The 16632-nt window shown below is 35.9% G+C and overlaps 1 protein-coding gene across 39 annotated transcripts in view; it reads left to right on the top strand.

The window, feature by feature from the left end:
* NEK1 (NIMA related kinase 1) overlaps positions 1–16632 on the top strand; it is a 212279-nt gene that overhangs the window by 74161 nt on the left and 121486 nt on the right. The gene's annotated exons all lie outside the window — the stretch shown is intronic.

Below are 16632 nucleotides of genomic sequence, written 5' to 3'. Positions count from 1 at the left end.
ATTGTGATATCTTAACTCATTTACCTTCTCTTTTGCTATCTTTTATACCAGGGGTGGAATTCTATTGTTGCTTTGGTTAATTGGGAGTAAGTTCATACCTGTATCCTTCCTTTAAAAGAGTAGAAATGGGTATAGCAACCCAGATATATTAAAGAAATAAGTTCTTGGATTGCTGCATGTTTTTTTTTCCCCAATATGCTTTTGGTTTTACATACTTTTAAGTGGCAAAGAATTTTAGAAGAAAAATGGGAAATAAGTATTTGGGTAAGTATATATGTAAACTATGCATTTGCTCAAAAGCAAATTAGAAGTAGAATTTTAGTAAAGTCTCCAGTTATGCCATTTAACTAAATTAAGTTATGTATCCAAGAAAATATTAAGTTTTTAGGTAATCATTTCAATCATTAAAACTCTTTGTTTTCTCTTTGGTATTTAACAGGATTTGAGGTAGTTAAAACTCTTCATAGTTTGATTTGTAGAGGTACACAAATGCCTTTTGACATTTTGTCTACAGAACAACTGATGATTATGTCTGTCCACTCAGCAACCCATGAAGCAGCACACTCATATAAGAAATAGGTTAATTAGATGGTAATATATTTTAATTAGACTTATTACATATCTGTTGTAAGTTCGTAAGTGGTATCTTTGTGAGTTAATGTAGTTCAATATAGTATGTTTTTTCTTTGAAACAATGTCATAGAAACATAGTTAAAATTTTTGAACAGTTACCCTTTATATTGTTAACACAGATACTTCAATTTGTTTTTCTACATCCGGAATTAATCTGTATTTGTATCTTTCCTCTAGATAGTAGATGAGAACCTCCAGCCTTTTCCTTTGCTCATATCTCCCATGTTAATAGCAGCTGGAATTTTGGTTACAGATTTTTACTTAAAATATTTTTAAAAGAATTGGTAGGCTTACCGAAATTTACTAATTTATTTTCTCAACATCATTCCTTATGTCTTACTATTCCCCCCTCAGTTTATTTTTTTTCATGCTGGAGAATCTGGTAATTTTTTTTTAGAGGAACTTTCCAAGATGTGTTGGAAAATGCTCTTATTTTGTCCTCACACTTGAATGATAATTTGTAATGGTGGTCTGCTGGTGAATTTGATTAGCATTTGTATGTCTGAAAAAGTATTTTGCTTTTGTTGTTAACAAATATTTTGACTGGATATTGTATTATAGGTTGAAACTTTTTACCTCTGGCTTGCCCTGTTTCTGACAAGAACTAAGCATTCATTCTTATCTTTTTCCTTGGGATATAATGTATCTTTTTTCTCTACTTTAAAATTTTTCTCTTTATCACTAGAATCAATTTGATTATGATGTGGTTTGTGTATTTTTTTTTTTTTTTTGAGACAAACTCTCACTCTGTCACCCAGGCTAGAGTGCAGTGGCGTGATCTTGGGTCAGTGCAACCTCTACCTCCCTGGCTCAAGTGATTCTCATGCCTCAGCCTCCCAAGTAGCTAAGATCACAGGTGTGTACCACCATGCCCATCTAAGTTTTGTATTTTTTTAGTAAAGATGGGGTTTCACCATGTTGGCCAGGCTGGTCTTGAACTCCAGACCTCAGGTGATCCATCTGCCTTGGCCTCCGAAAGTGCTGTGATTACAGACATGAGCCACTGCACCCTGCCTTGTGTAGTTTTCTTCATGTTTATTTTGTATAGGGGTTCATTGAGCTTCTCAGATCTGTGGTTTATGATTTTCATCAAATCTGGAAATTTTTCATCCATTATTTCTTTTTCTTTTCTTTTTTTTTTTTTTTTGACACGGAGTTTAACTCTTGTTGCCCAGGCTGGAATGCAGTGGCGCAATCTCGGCTCACTGCAACCTCCGCCTCCCGGGTTCAAGTGATTCTCCTGCCTCAGCCTTCTGAGTAGCTGGGATTCCAGGCGTCCGTCACCACGCTGGGCTAATATTTTGTATTTTTAGTAGAGACAGGGCTTCACCTTGTTGGCCAGGCTGGTCTCAAACTCCTGACCTCAGATGATCCATCTGCCTCGGCCTCCCAAAGTGCTGGGATTACAGACGTGAGCCCACTGCGTCTGGCCCATTATTTCCTCAAAAAATGTTTTTCTGTTTGCCTCTCTCCCTCTTCTAGGTCTCTGGTACACATATATTAGACCACTTTGTACACTACTAACCATTCACTGATGATGCTCTCTATTTTGTTCAGTCTTTTTTTTTTCTCTGTGTGTTTCATTTTGGGTTGTTCTATTGCTGTGTCTTCAAGTGCATTAATCTTCTGCTGTGTCTGTTAATTCTATACAGACATTATATGTTTTCCATCTCAGAAATTGGTTTTTGTTTGTTTATTTTTTGAGACAGAGTTTTCGCTCTTGTTGCCCAGGCTGAAGTGCAGAGACATGATCTCCGCTCGCTGCAACCTCTGCTTCCTGGGTTCAGGAGATTCTTCTGCCTCAGCCTCCCGAGCAGCTGGGATTACAGGCATGTGCCACCATAGCCGGCTAATTTTTTTGTATTTTTTAGTAGAGATGGGGTTTCACCATGTTGGCCAGGCTGATCTCGAACTCCTGACCTCAGGTGATCTGCCAGCCTCAGCCTCCCAAATTGCTGAGATTACAGACGTGAACCACTGTGCCCAGCCAGAGATTGAATTTTTTATGTTAAAGTTGATTTGGATTGTTTTTATACCTTCCGTGTCCCCCACTTTTCTTCATGTTCTTAAACATACGGAATATAATTACAATAGCAGTTTTCATGTCCTTATCTATTAATTCTGCCATCTTTGTCATTTCTGAGTCTCTGTTGATTGATTTTTTTCCCTAATTGGGGTCATCTTTTTTCTTTACATGTCTGGTAATTTGTGGTTGGATACCAAGCGTTGCATATTTTATAAATATTTGTGGACTTTTTTCTGGGATTGCAGTTAAGTTACTTGGAAATAGTTTGAGTCTTTCAAAGTTTGCTTGTAAGCTTTGGCTGTAAGCTTTGCCAGGCCAGTACAGAACAGTCTTTAGTGCTAATTTGGCCTCACTGCTATAGCACTACTCTTTTGAATACCCAATGCTTTATTGATTTGGAGGTCTTTTCAGTTTGGCTCTTGGAAACATGAGACATTTGCAGCCCTGATTGAACCTCAGGTATTATTGACAATATGCTGTTTGTCATTTAGCAGGAAGCTCTAGGGACCCTCTTTAGATCTTCAGCACCCTTCCCCCATGCAGCTCTTTCTTCTTTGCAACTCTGTCCTGCAAATTTGAGTGTTCTTCAATTTTCCGAGGTCTGAATGATGTTTCCTCAACTAAGGGGACTGCCAAGCTCTGTTTGGTTACCTTCTCTCTGTGCTGCAGCCAGGAAACCCTTGCCAGTCAGTAAGGTGGGCAGCTGTTGGGTTTACCACCTTTGTTTCCCTTCTCTCAAGGATCACTCTCCTGTGCTATCTGTTGTCCAGTGTTTGAAAACCATTTCATATGCTTTGTTCAGACTTTTAGTGTTTAAGATGGGAGGGTAGATCTGTTACTTCATTATGGCTGCAAATGAGCCTCGAATGATAATTTGGCTGGATAAGGAAATATAAGTTTGAAGTTTATTTTCCATAGAACTTTAAAGGTTCTGCTTTATTATCTTCCTACTTACATTGTTGCTAATGAGACATGTGATGTTCTGGATCTTGTTGTTTTATAAGGAATTCTTTCCTTTCTCATAACTCTTAGGACTATTTTTCTGTCCTTGACGTTCTGAACTTCACTTGAATATTTCTCAGTTGTTTTGTTTTGTCTTACTGGCTTAAGTTTCCACTGAATGCTTTCAATGTGAGTACTTATCTTCAATTCTAGGGACATTTGAAATTAAAAGTTCTTCAAATATTGCTTCTACATTTTCTCCTCAAGAGGACTCCTATTAGACTGATATATTAGAACCTCTGCATGTAATGTACTTTAAAAAATCTTTTTCTCTCTTTTTACTGTGTTTTGGAAGGATTTCTAGGCCTGATGTTCCAGCTCACTGGAATATATTCTTTGGTTTTGTCTACTCTGCCATTCAGCTCATCTAATGAGTTTCCTTTTATTTCAAAAATTTACGTTTTCATGTCCATGAATTCTAATTAGTTTTCCCATAGAACTCTTTTCTTATGTTTTCATTTCGCTGGTAGTATATAATTGTTGTAAAGTCTTGTTCTTAGTGTGCTGTTGACTATGTTACTTTGGTTTCTTCCACTTTAAAGTTTGTTAGGTATTTCATAGTGTTGGTACTCCTCAAATGTTCTGCACCTTTGCTAGTGTGTTCATGATTGGGAGTATGAATTTTACTGTTCATTGCCTTTGTTTGGGTGACTCCCTGGGAAGATGGCATTGTGCTAGTGCCACGATCTGTTCTCTGCAGTTTTCAGTGAGAGTGAAGGATGAGTGGGACATACTGATATTCTGTCCTTTCTACAACCAGCCAGAGAAGACTATGATTTTAAAAGGCTCAGGTGATTAGGTCAGTCCCACCAGATAATCTCTTTATGTTAACATCAGTCATTGCATTTAACACAAAATCTGTCATATTCACAGTCCTGGGAATTATGCAGGGTTGACCCAATGGAGTACAGGGAGATAACAGAAACCTTGGAAGTTTCCTTAGAATTCTGCCTACTATACTCCCTTTGCTTATAATTTTAGAGCCTACATCTGGAGACAGTAGATTAGACTAAGTAGAGGAGCTACTCTTTTTTTTTTTCTTTTAGTTCCCTTTCTCCTTTCCTTTTTCCTTTCCTTTCCTTTCTTTCTACAGGGACTCACTCACTCCCTGACTGGAGTGCAGTGGCACAATCTCGGTTGATTCTTCCACCTCAGCCTCCCAAGTAGCTGGGACTACAGGCGCATGCCATCATGCCCGGCTAATTTTTTTTTCATATTTTTTTTTTTTCAGTAGAGATGGGGTTTCACCTTGTTGCCCAGGCTGGTCTCAATTTCCTGGACTCAAGCAATCCACCCTCCTCAGCCTCCCTAAGTGCTGGGATGAGCCACTCAGATATGAGCCACCATGCCCAGCAAATAGACTTTATTTTTTATAGCAGTTTTAGGTTTGTGGCAAAATTGAGTGGAAAAGTACAAGGATTTTCTATATACCTCATGCCTCCACATATGTGTAGCCTCCCTCGTTATCACCACCCTTAGCAGAGCAGTACATTTGTTACAACTGACGAACCTACATTAACACATCATTATCACTCAAAGTCCATAGTTTACATTACCGCTCACTCTTGGTGCTAACATTCTATGGATTTAAACAAATATATAATGGTATTTATCACCATTGTAATGTCATACACTGTAATGTTTCTCTGCCCTAAGAGGAGCTACTTTTAAGTGCTGTTTTTAGCAACATACTTCGTGTTAGAACATAGTAACCCAGGCTACCATACAAGAGCCTTTTTTTATAATTGGCTTTATTAACATATAATTTAAATGCAATAAAATTCTAAGTGTATATCTCAATGAGTATTGACAAATATATATAGTTACGTAGCCGCCACCATCATCATATGTAAACTGTTCCATTGCCCCCCTAAAAGTTTCCTCATGCCCCTTTGAAGTCAGGCATCTACTCACCGCCATCAGCCGTAGGCAACCACTGATCTATTTCCTGTTACTATAGTTTTGTCCTCTCTAGAATTTAATATAAAATTATGAATCATACAGTATATAGTTTTCTTGTGACTGGAGTGTTATCACTAGTTAGTTGTTTTTTATTCCTAAGTCATATTCCTTTGTATGGATGTGCCACATTTTGTTCAATTTCTCTGTTGATGAACATTTGTGTTGTTTCCAAAATAGATGCTTTTAAAGCTCATCAGAGTTACGTGATCATTAAATTCACTTATTTATATACATACCTATAGAATTGGCTAGCCTGTCTTCCCTATGGAACCGTATTTTCTGAGTTAGCATATCCCTCCTCGTTGTGTGTAACTGAACTAGTGACTGTTACTACACTTAGACTTCTGAACACTGCTGGAGAAAATTAAAGCTATGATGATTAATAATGTCTGTTTCTCTGGTTTCAACCATTTCCTTCTATTCTATGCCATACCATCTCTTACTTTCGGGCCTTATTCCATCGCTTATCTACTTAAGAAAGTTTCTCCTCGACTTTGCTTCTTTACCGGTACTCTCCTATACCGTATACACATACATATATATAATATATGTATACATAATATATATGTAATACATATATGTATGTAGTATATATATTTTCAAATTTCTCACATCATTAACTCTGCATACGTCTGTAGTTATCATCCTGTCTCTTTCTTCCTGTTCATAGCCAGACTCTTCAAATGAATGAAACACCTGCTGTCTCTCCTTTCTTATCTACTATTTAGTTTTCAATTTATTGTTAATAGTTTATCATCATATCAAAGAAGTCACTGCTATCCATCTTGCCAAATATAATAGACTATTTTTAATCCTCATCTTACTCTGCCTCTCTGTGACATTTGATCATGAACTACTACTTCAAAATTTCCTTCTTCCACGATACCATATTCTCTTGATTTACCCTTTATTTCTCTGGCTACAATTTCTTAATGCCTTCTATAGAATTATTTTCTTCTCAGTCTTTAAATGCCAATATTCTCTGCAGCTCTGTCCTTGCTATTTTCTCACTATAAATAATATCCTGGAGTGATCTCACTGATAATTCTACCAGATGACTTGAAAATCTATATCAGTAACTCATGACTCTCCTAACTTCTGTCCTGTTTATCTAGTTGCCTTCCGAATGTTGTTTCCCAGGTGGTGCACTGGCATCTCATTTTTTGCATATTTTATTTTCAAATGATCATATAGTGATATAGACTTTTTTCCAGGAATTTTAACACATGTATAAATTCATGCAGCCAGCACCACAATCAAGTTACAGAACAATTCCATCACCCCCCCAACACTTATGCTATCTTTCTGTAGTCACACTCTCTCCTTCTACCCCCAACACCTTGGCAACCATTTTATATTTTCCAGAGTGTCTTGTAAATTGTATGTATGTATACATACATATGTTCCTTGACTTATTATGGGGTTACATTTTGATAAACTATTGTAAATTGAAAATATTTAGTCAAAAATGTATTTATTGCACTTAACCTACAAAACATGGCTTAGCCTGGCCTACCTTAAACATGCTAAGAACACTTACATTAGCCCACAGTTGGGCAAAATCATTTAACACAAAGTCTATTTTGTAATAAAGTGTTCAATATCTCATATAACTTATTGAATACTGTACTGAAAGTGGAAAACAGAATGGTTGTATGGGTACTTAAGGTACATTTTCTACTGAATGCTTGTCACTTTCACACCATTGTAAAGTTGAAAAAGCGTAAGTCAAACTATCATAAGTGGGAAACTGTCTGTACACGTAATGGTATGTTGTAACCTTTTGTGACTGGTTTCTTTCCTGCACTGTAATGATATTCATGCAAGTTGTTGCATGTATAAATAGCTTGTTTCATTTTGCTGCTGAGTAGTACTCCATTGAATGGATGTACAACAGTTTGTTTATCCATTTGCCAGTTGTGGGACATTTGAGATGTTTCCAATTTTTGATAATTATGAATAGAGCTGTTTTGATCATTTATTTCCATAGGATAAATACCCAGGAGTGGGTCTGCTGGGTCATATTGTAAGTGTACATTTAACTTGATTTTTTAAAAACTCTTTTTTCCAAAAGTGTTTCAAACATTTTGCATTCCCATCAGCATTGTACTCGAATTCCAGTTGCTCTGCATCCTCATCAGCATTTGTTGTCAGTGTTATTTTAGCCATCTAAACCATGTATAGGAATATGTCACTGTGGCTGAATTTGGATTTCTCTAAATGTTAATGATGTTGAATGTCTTTTCATATTTGCCATCCTTATATCCTTTTAGAGAAAGGTCTTTGTCCATTTTAATTGTATGTTTTCTTATTCTTTAGCTTTGAAAGTTCTATTATATGTTCTGAATACAAGTCTTATATTGGATAAATGATTTGCCGATACTTTCTCCTAGTCTGAAACTTAGCTTTTCATTCCCTTAACAGAATCTTTTGCAGAGGATGAGGCTTTAACTTTGATGAAGTCCAGTTTGTCAATTTTTTTGTTTGGATCATGCTTTTCGTGTTATGTCTAAGAGCTCAGCTTATCCAACAATCATGAAGATTTTTTATTTTTTCTTCTAAAGTTTTTATAGTTTTCATTTCCACCTTTAGATTTATGATCCAGGAAGAAGACATTTATTATAATAAAATACACATAACATAAAATGTACTCCCTTAATCATTTTAAAGTATACAGTTCAGTGGCATTAAGTACATTCACAATGTTGTCTTCCTTGATTTCTATTTTGCTCTTTTTTTTGTTTTTAAATTTTTATTGATACATAATAGTTATACATATCTATGGGATACATGTGATATTTTGATATAAGCATACAATTTGTGATGTCTTGTTTTTTGAGGTAGCAACTTAAAACATTGAGTTGAGACCTTTCTTCTTTTCTGATAGTGGTATTGCATTTTATAAATTTCCCTCTAAGCGTTGCTGTAGCCATATTCTACAAATTTTCTATGTTGTGTTTTCATTCTCATTCAGTTCAAAATGTATTCTAATTTTTCTTGAGATATTGTCTTTGGCCCATGGATTACGTAAAAGTATTCTGTTTAATTTCCAAGTGTTTGAAAATTTTCTTATTATCTCTGTTGTCGTTTTCTGGTTTTATTTCATTTTGGTCATAGGACATACTTCGTAGGATTTCAGTTAGTCCTTTTACGTTTGTTAGGGTTTGTACTTTGATCTAGTGTATGATCTGTCATAGTGAATGTTCCACATGTACTTGAATGGAATGTTTTTCTGCTATTGTTGGGTGGAATATTACTTTTATTAGATCCAGTTGGTGGATGTTTTATTCTTCTTGATCCATACTGATAGCCTATCTACATTCTATTTGATACTAAGGAAGTCTTCAAATATAATTGTGGATTTGTCTGTTTCTCCTTTTAGTTCTGTCAGTTTTTTCTTTCTTTGTTTTCTTTTGCAGTGTAGCAAGTTACCACAATTTAGCAGTTTATCTCACAGTTTCTGTGGATTAGGAGTCTGGATACAGCTTAGCTATATCTTCTACCTGGAGTCTCACAAGACTGTAATATGGTCAGCCAGTATGCATTCTTATCTAGAAGCTCATTTGAGGAAAAATTTATTTCCAAGCTCTTTCATGTTAGTGAGATAATTTATTTCCTTGTGGCTTAATGAACAAGGGTCCCAGCTGCTTGCTGGCTGTTGACTTGAGGTCTCTCTCAGTTCCTAGGGGCCACCTGCATTTGTAGAGACATTTCTTGACACGTGGGCCTCTTCAACATGTTTGCTTGCTTTATCAAGCAAGGGCAACCTGTGGAGGGTGTATGCTAGCAAGGGCAGAATGGTATATAATGTGACAATTACAGGAGTGACATCCATTACCTTTGTCATAGTCTGTTGGTTAAAAGCAAATCACAGGTCCTCCCCACACTCTCAGGAGGGGATTTTACAATATTATAAACATTAGGAGCTGGGCATCATGGAGGCCATCTTATAGTCAGTAAGGAGTATCCTTGGTAATTTTTTGGTTTGAAGATAATTTTTTTATAGTATTATACCCATTCCAGCTTCTGTCGTGTACTGTTTGTGTGGTATATCTTGTTCCCTTTTACTTTCAATTTACCTGAATGATTGTTTGAGGTGAGTTTTTTACAGTGAATTTATAGTTTTTTTATGTGTTTTTAAAAAATGTAGTCTAACAATTCCTATCTTTTCATTGGTGTGTTTAAGTAATTCATTATTATACTTAAAGACATTTAATGTAATTATTGATATGTTAGGATTTACGTCTCACATTCTATTATTTGTTTTGTGTTTATACCCTATGATTTTGTTTCTCTCTTTCCATTTCCCTGCTGCCTTTAGATTATTTGAACACTTTAATATTCCATTTTAATTAATCTGTTGTGATTTTGACTATATTTTTGTTTTGTATAATTTCTTTGTGGTTGCTCTAGGTGTTAAAAATACATACTTTACTTTTTACAATCTGTTTATAAACAATATTGTACTATTTCAGTTGGAACATAGAAATCTTTCCAACATAGTAGCTTTACCCTCTCCCCTTTATGGTATAGTTGTCTTGTATTACGTTAGCGCACATTAAAATAACACCAGGAAATGTTATACCTTTTCTTTTAACTGTCAGACACGTTTAATAACTCTAAGAGAAAATGAATACTTTGTTATATTTATACAAATACTTATTTCTGTTACTTTTCTTTCATTCCTAATGTTTCAAGTTTTCTTCTTTTTCCCTTTCCCTAAAGAAATTCGTTTAGCAGCTCTTAGAGATCAGGTCTGCTGACTGTAGATTTCTTTACTTTATTTGAGAGTGTCTATTTCATCTTCATATCTGAATGGTGTTTTCACAGGATGTAATATTCTTGGTTGACAGCATATTTCTTTTCTCACGTAAAAATGTTACTTTCTGGCTTTCTATCCTCCATAGTTTTCAGTGAGAAATTCTCACCTGAATGTTCAAATGCTTTTTCTCTTGTAGTTAATCTTTTGTTTTCCTCTGGACGCTTTCAGTATTTTTTCTTTGTCTTTAGTATTCAGCAGTATGATTAAGTCATCTCTGGAAATGGATTTTTGGGGATTTTTTCTATTTATGGTTTGCTAGTTTCTTGAATTTACAAGGTTATGGATTACACCAAACTTGTCATGTTTTAAGCCATTATTTCTTCAAATACTTTTCCAACACTGCGCTCTTTCTCTTCTTCTGGTTCTCTGATGGCATGAAATGTTAGACTTTTTGTTTTTCTCCCACAGGTTTGTAAAGCTTTTAAAGAGGTTCTAACAGATTCAGGTCTTAAACCCAATTATGTGTTTTCTGATATTTTAAAATATCAAATAAGCCTGAACAATTATGATTAAATTCTGAGTCTGAAGGATTAACCCTCTGAAATTAGTAACCTGCTATAGTCAAGTTATTTGAACAGTGTATTTATTAACTGCTTTGGGAAACCACAGTGAATTAAAACAGGTTTCTATGGGAAAATGTAAATAGTTTTTAGGTTGAATTATAGTTTAAAGAAATCGTGTATTTCAAAATAATTTTATGTGCTTTTGTTTACTTTTATTTTTATTTTTTTTAGAGACGGGGTTTCCCTCTGTCACCCAGGTTAAATTGCAGTGTTGCAAATCTGTAGCTCACTGCAGCCTCACACTTTTAGGCTCAAGTGATCCTCCCACCTCAGCCTCCTGAGTAGCTGGGTCTACAGGTGCTTGCCATCATGCGTGGCTAATTTTTTAATCTTTTTGTAGAGTTAGGTCTTGCTGTGTTGCCCAAGCTGGCCTCAAACTCCTAGCTTCAAGTTATCCTCCCATGTCAGTCTACCAAAATACTGGACTACATGCATGACCCATTGTGACTGGTCTCATGCTTTTTGATGAATTTAAAATTTTCCCTGTATAGGTAACTGAAACTTTAAAACAAAAAATGCAGTTTAGGGAAACTCTATCAAGAAGACTTCAAGCCACATGTTTTTTGTTGGTAGTGGTTTCGTGTGTATGTGTGTGTCAGAGGGAAGGTGGGTTTGCTCTGAACCTTATTAGTAAAATTAATTAAAATGACTGAAAATCTACTCCTGATAGTAATTCTTTGTAGTGGGGATTTTTATTCCAGTGTTACTGGTTTTAAAACTGGCCCAGAGTTACTAGTACTTTGCCCAAGATCACGTAGTAATGCCCAGAAACAGGGTGCAAACCCAGAATGTCTGACTCTCGAGATTATGCTTTTAGCTGTTTGACTATGTTGTTTGTTCCTTTTTAAATGGCATATTACTGTTTGCTTTAGTTTAGGTAAAACTTGTAGATAAGGCAGCATTGCAAAGCGGGGGCAGGCAAATATTTTCCTGTAAAAGGCCAGAGAGTAAATATTTTAAGCTTTAAACCATATGGTGTTTTGTACAACTGTTCAACTCTTACCATAGTAGTAAAAGGCTAAACAAATGAGTGTGGCTGTGCTCTAGTAAAGCTTGATTTTGGAAATAAGACAGCAGACTAGATTTGACTTGTTGATAATAATTTGCTGATCTTTGCTATAGATTATCCTGTATAGTAAATTAGTTCTTCAACGCTGTTTATTTTGAAAAGATTATTTTTTTCAGATCTTCTTTAAAAATATTCCTTTATTATTCTAAAATAACATTTGGGCTGGGTGCGGTGGCTCATGTCTGTAATCCCAGCACTTTGGGAGGCTGAGGCAGGCAGATCACCTGAGGTCAGGAGTTCGAGACCCGCCTGGCCAAACATGATAAAACCCCATCTCTACTAAAAATAAAAAAATTAGCTGGGCATGGTGGTGCGTGCCTGTAATTCTAGCTACTTGGGAGGTTGAGGCAGGAGAATCACTTTAACCCAGGAGGTGGAGGTTGCAGTGAGCCAAGATCGCACCACTGCACTCCAGCCTGGGTGACAGAGCAAGATTCTTTCTCAACAAAATAAAATAAAATAATGTTTGGTACATGGAAAAGAATATGTGTAATATGTGTGTAAATTAAAAAGCAAAATAATATACCCAGAAGATTGAACACTAATAAGTAGCCTGTGTACTCTTCCCTAACTCAAGGATTGGCAAACATTTTTCTGTAAAGGGCCAGATAGTAAGCATTCGTGGCTTTGCTTGGCCATAAGGTCTCTATCATAGCTACTCAACTTTGCATTATGGCACAAAAGCAGCTGTAGACAATGTGTAAATCAGTAAGCATGAATGTGTTCCAGTACACTGTTTATGGACACTGAAATTAGAATTTCCCATAACGTTCATGTGTTGTGAAATATCCTTTTCATTTTTCCATACCATTAAGAATTTGAACACCATTCTTAGCTTTTGGACCATACAAAAACAAGTGATGGGCTGGATTTGGACCATGGACCATAGTTTTCCAACCCCTATTTCATCTTTTTTCTCCACCTTTCCCTGCAGGTAGCCATTATCCTGAATTTGAATTTATCATTCCTGTAGATTTCTTAAAATACTCTTTTTCACACACATATGCGTGATTAATCAGTACCTTGTTCTGTTTGATTTGAGTATTATAAAAATTTTACTGTATATAGACTGAGACATTTTTCATTCAACATTTTTCTTTTTTTTTTTTTTTTTGAGATGGAATTTCGCTCTCGTTGCCCATGCTGGAGTGCTATGGCACGATCTTGGCTCACTTGCAACCTCCGCCTCCTGGGTTCAAGCAATTCTGCTTTAGCCTTCCAAGTAGCTGGGATTACAGGCATGCGCCACCACACTCAGCTAATTTTGTATTTTTAGTAGAGACAGGATTTCACCACGTTGGTCAGGCTGGCCCCAAACTCTTGACCTCAAGTGAGCCACTGTGCCCGGCCCATTCAACATTTTTCTAAGATTCATTCATATTGTCAAGTATTGCTGTATGATATTCCATTGTGTGACTGTACCACAATTATTCTCCTGACAGTAATTATTTAGGTTGGTTCCAGTTCATCTTTGAACATTCTTGTAGATATATCCTGGTACACATGTGCAAGAGTTTTTCTTGGTTATCTTCTGTTGAATAACTTAACAGAAGAACCTCTGAATTTTACAAAAATGATGAAACAGCATTATTTCCCTTGAGAAATGTTACTTTCTTATTAACTCATCTTAAATCATACTGTGTTTATTTATACCAATGGAAAACCTACCTTACAAAATGTGCAGTTAACTGTTAAAACTTTTCATTCATTCTTTCATTGATTTAATTTTATACAGAAATTAATGACTGTAATATGTTAGGTTTCATGCTAGCAGGAACATATAAGCAGTAAAGGGAGATAGACAATAAACCAACAATTAAGTAATAATAACTATTTATTGAAAGCTTATTATGCCAGGCATCGTGTTAAGCAATTTATATGCATTACCTCTATATTAGTCTGCTAAGGCTGCTGTAACAAAAGACTACAAACTAAATGGCGTCAACAACACAAATTTATTATCTCAGAGTTTTCAGGGCAAGAAGTCCAAGATCAGCGTGTCAGCAGGGTTGTGTCCTTCTGGGGGCTTTGAGGGAGAATCTGTTCCATGCCTCCTTCCTACCTTTTGGTTATTGGATGGCAATTTTTGACCTTCCTTGGTGTATATTATCAGCATCCTGATCTCTGCCTTCATCTTCATGTCGTGTTCTTGCTGTGTGTGAGTCTGTCTTCAAATTTTCCCTTTTTATAGGGACACCAGTCCTACTGAATTAGGACCTATTCTGATGACCTCATTTTAACTTGTGAAACATCCTATCTCTAAATAAGGTTAATTCTGAGGTACTAGGGTTTGAGACTTCAACATATGAATTTATGAGGGGCACAGTTCAACATAGCAATCTCTTAGTCTTTCCAACAATCCTGTGTAACTGTGTCAAACTTTGATGTGCAAGTCATGTTATAGAGTATGTTGCAGTGTAAAAACCTTAGCTATCAAAAAGTAGTTTCTGCCCAGGTCCAAAAAGAATGGCATAGACTCACTTTTCCCTGTTTCTTCCCTCTAAATATAACTAAATACCCTGGAAATTATTTAGCATACAATTATAATTGGATTATAAATGCCAGAAAGAAGGTGAGCGGCTAGAGACCTCGGGACTTGAGAAATAACACCAGGGTTCTCTGGGTTTTCTGTCTCCCGTATATCTTGGACTGGGTATTAGAGAGGCCTGCAACCCAGATCCACTAGACAAAAAACAATATTAAACAAGAAAAGCCTGCTCTTACTCACCAAAGGACTGGAAAAGGGGAATCCCAACAAAGATAGGGAACCTCAACATTTTCCTGACACCAGGGACCTGATGAGTGATTCAAGCTCAGGACAGTGGTGAAGCCTCAGGCTATCCCTGCCCCACTCCACAACTTATTCATGGTACTTCCACCATGGAAGTCTCCCAGCAACAGCCGGTAGCCCAGAGAAGCAACTTCCATTCTCACAAGACAGCAGCAGCAGTGATTGAACAGGAGCTCTGGAAGCACCAGAAGAATGAATCAGACCAGAAGAGTATCACAAGTTTTCAGAAAACCGAACTGCAATTGAAACTAAAGCCCACAAAAGTAGGCTAGAAGCCGATTGCTAAACTTTGACAGGCTACTTCCTGCATAAAATAGATTAAGCAGGACTATGAGTCTTCTAACATAATAACTTGTCAAACCAAGCTGAATGCAGCAAAAACACAATTTATGTGAGAAATGACATTGATTTGACATTCATATCAAGATGAATCAGATGTAGGAATTACCTGACAAGGGTTTTAAAGTTGCTGTGATAGAAATGCTTCAACAATCAATTATCTTAAATTATCTTAAAATGATAAAAAGGGAAAACCTCAGCAAACAAATAGAAGTTTTAAGGAAGAATTAAATGGAAATTATGGAACTGAAAAACACAATAATCAAAATTAAGATTCACAGATTAGACTCAGTAGTACAGTGGAGATGATGACAGAAGATAGAATCAATGAACTTGAAGACATACCAGTTCAGTTCTCTATCTGAACAACAGAGAGTAAAAATACTGAAATTATCAGTCCCAAGAATTTATAGGACAATACAAAAATTTAACATTGTATCTTCAAAGCTTAAAGGACAGGAGAAAGTATGTGACCAAAAAATGAAGAAATAATGACTGAAAATTTCTCACCTATAGATTTAAGAAGCTGAGCAAATCCTACAATAAGATAAACTCGAATCCACACTAAGAAATGTTTTTAAAAAGACAAATCTGAAAAATGGGAGAGAGAAATGACACATTCCATATGAAAGTACACCAATTTGAATAACAGCAGGTTTCTCATCTGAAACCATGGAGTTTAGAAGGAAGTGGTACAACATTTTTCAGGTGCTGAAAGAGGAAAAAGTACTATCAATCTTTAATTCTATATCTGACCAAAACTGTCCTTTTGGAATGAAGTAGAAATAAAGACACTCTCAAATGCAGGAAACTAAAAGAATTTGTTTGTAATAGAGCAAAATTAAGTTACTAAGGACAAAGAGATAAAAAGAGACAAGGTAACAAAAGAATCATGCACTAAGAAGTTATTGCAATCCTAAATATGTATACACCAAATAACCATACTTTAAAATATAGAGAGCAGAAACTAATAGAGCTGAAAGAAGAAATAAACAGGTTCACAATTACAGTTGAGACTTGAACATCCTGCTCTCAGCAATTGATAGAACTACTAGACAGAAAATCAGCAAGGATATAGAATAGCTAAACACCATCACTAACCACCAGGATCTAATTTGCACTTACAGAATATTCCACTCCACAATAGCAAAATACACATTTTAAGCACCCATCAAAAATTCATCAAGATAATATACTGAATTATAAAACCTTTACAAATATAGAGAACAGTGGAATTAAACTAGAAATCAGTAGCAGGAAGGTGACAGGAAAATCTCCAAACATTTAAAAATTAGCACACTTTTAAATAAACCATGGGTCAAAGAGGAAATCTGAAAGGAAATTTAGATGTACATAGAACAGAATGGAAATAGACACACAACGCACAAAAATGTGTGAGAGCTGAAGCACTTCTGTGAGGGAAAT

Source organism: Pan troglodytes, chromosome 3, assembly GCF_028858775.2.
Source record: "Pan troglodytes isolate AG18354 chromosome 3, NHGRI_mPanTro3-v2.0_pri, whole genome shotgun sequence".
Classification (NCBI taxonomy): Eukaryota; Metazoa; Chordata; class Mammalia; order Primates; family Hominidae; genus Pan; species Pan troglodytes.
The sequence above is the reverse complement of the archived record's forward strand: the minus strand, read 5'-3'. Positions and strand labels throughout refer to the sequence as shown.